General features: G+C 42.4%; 1 pseudogene; it reads left to right on the forward strand.

The window, feature by feature from the left end:
• The first annotated feature begins 422 nt into the window (after positions 1–422).
• Positions 423–1,309, forward strand: LOC103197155 (annotated as a pseudogene).
• Positions 1,310–2,388: the final 1,079 nt, after the last annotated feature.

Genomic DNA, 2,388 nt, shown 5'->3' on the forward strand with positions numbered 1-2,388 from the left:
ATGGAGTCAGTCATTGCAGGGATTGTGAGGCTGGCTCAGAACTGGGCAGTGTTTCATTCTGTTTTACATAGGGTCATTATGAGTTGGAGCTGAGTCGACAGCACCTAATAACAACAACATAACATTCCAACCCTGAGTCATCTTCTTCTCCAGGCTAAACAGGCCCAGCTCTTTCAACCACTACTCATTAGACACTTTACCATCCCGGGCATCTTAATCGTGCCATGAAATTCCTGCCACAAAGAGTGTTGGGACTGAGATCCATAGTTGGAAAGAAAAATATGAATATTGTAGTTAATATTTCTCTGATTTCTCTGTTTTCCAGATGTGTCCTGGTTTTCTCAGTGTCTGTCTACAGACATCCAGCTAATGGAAGCCATAACATGTAATTAATCAGATATTGCCTCAACAGTCCTTTACCTATGGGTATCTCCTCTCTTCTAGAGTCCCTCTTCCTCCCTGTCTTCTTGATTTTCTTCTTAATCTACCTGCTCATCCTGGTGGGTAACATCCTGATCCTATTGGCTGTACTGATAGATTTCAGCCTCCACTAGCCCACGTACTTCTTCCTGATCAACTTCTCAGCCCTAGACATCCTCTCCACCACAACCACTCCCCAAGATACTGTCTCTATTCCTGCTGGAAGACTACTTTCTCCACTTCCCTGCTTGCTTCCTGTGGATGTACCTCTTCCATGATCTCAGCTGCTCAGAAGCTTTCATCCAGGTGGTTATGGACTATGACCACTATGTAGCTATTTGCCACCCACTGCACTACTCTGTCCACATGGCCTCACAGGCCAACACTGCCAGTGCCTGGTTTACTGCCCTCCTTCTACCAATCCCAGAAGTTGGTAAGGCATTTGGTCTTGTGGCCTAAGTCTACCACTGCTTCTATGACCACTTGGCTATGGCCAAGCCTCCTGCTCCAAGACCTCCCTGCAGACCTCCATGGCCTTCTGGATCATTATGGTGGAGTCCTTCCTTCCACTTCTCCTGATGCATCTCTCCTGATATGCATCTTGTCTTCTGTACTTCACATTAACTCCCAAGAAAGAAGTTTGAAAGCTTTCTCCACCTGCATCTCCTGTCTCCTGGTGGTTGGCACCTACAGTCCTGTAGGTCATACGGCCTACAGGACTGACCTGCCTGTAGTTTTCCACATCATGGACAATGTGGTGTTTGCCATTCTCACCTGTCCTTACCCCCACCACCACCCCCACCACCACAGAACAAAGATGTCAAAGCTGCTATTACCAAAATGTCATGTCCTCAGGATCCTTGGTATTCTGGAGCCCTTAATCCTTTGATACAACTAATTTAGCTTCCAAGTCACCAGTGACAGAGCCTAGGACAGACTAGGAACTCAAATATTTTCTAATCAATACTTGAATTACAGCAAACTAAATTGGCTTCATTTATTTGAGCAGACAACTACAATCTGGTTCTCAAATATTGGACCAAGAAGTCTTCCTGCTGGTGCTACAGAATAATTATAATCTTTGTAATTTTCACTGATCAATGTGATGAATAAAATTTCATCATTCAATCATTTATAAAAGTCTTTACTCGTACCCTGCAATGTGTCATGTCCTATGGTAAGTACTAAAAACAGAAATAAACCAGACACTATTCCTGTCTTCAAAGTACCATAGTCTAGTGGAGAAGTCAGATTAAAAGAAAAATATATAAGTCAATATAACATTGAAAAGCAAAAGAGGTCTTGGAAGCCAAGAAGATAGCATTTAATTCAGTGTTAAAATTTTCTCTCCTAAAAGTTCTTGTATTTTTAGCATTGGGTATCACTTGTTTGTTAGCAAGTACTCAAGTATCTGCAGTATAATGGGCTTGAAATGATTGCAAAGGAAAACCACTAACTGCTCCAATCAAGGAGTGGTATGAGTGTCCATGTCCCTTCCCAAGGGATGGGATTCATTTTCAGCTTGAATGCCCATCAAAAAGTGATTATTTCTGTGAAGAGAGTTTAAGCCTCAGTTCTTCTCAAAAATGAAACAAATCACACAGGGGTCAAATCAGAGCAAAGTTGGGAAAACGTCAGTGTCCTCCAGAACTGCAGTGTTCCCAGAAAGGGAGATAGAATGGGGCAGACAGCTGGCATTTTGCAGCACACTGTGAAGGGAAATAAATCTTCCTTAGCAAGTTGTGATAAGGCTCAGCACTTTAACAGAACACTAAATAAGTGAATGAGCTTATTTTTTTTGCAAATAATAGTAAGGGTTTTCATATGAGGAAATGATATCCCAGCAGACTCATGTGGGACAAGAATATGGAATCTGCAGAACCGGACTATGTGAGAGAATAGGAATACAGGCTAGTCCAGATAAGAGACTATTTTCTAGTGACCTACAGCCAAGGATTTCTTGGTAAG

The sequence above is a fragment of the Orycteropus afer genome, unplaced genomic scaffold, assembly GCF_000298275.1.
Source record: "Orycteropus afer afer isolate SDZICR_OR568_19922 unplaced genomic scaffold, OryAfe1.0 scaffold00074, whole genome shotgun sequence".
Taxonomy (NCBI): Eukaryota; Metazoa; Chordata; class Mammalia; order Tubulidentata; family Orycteropodidae; genus Orycteropus; species Orycteropus afer.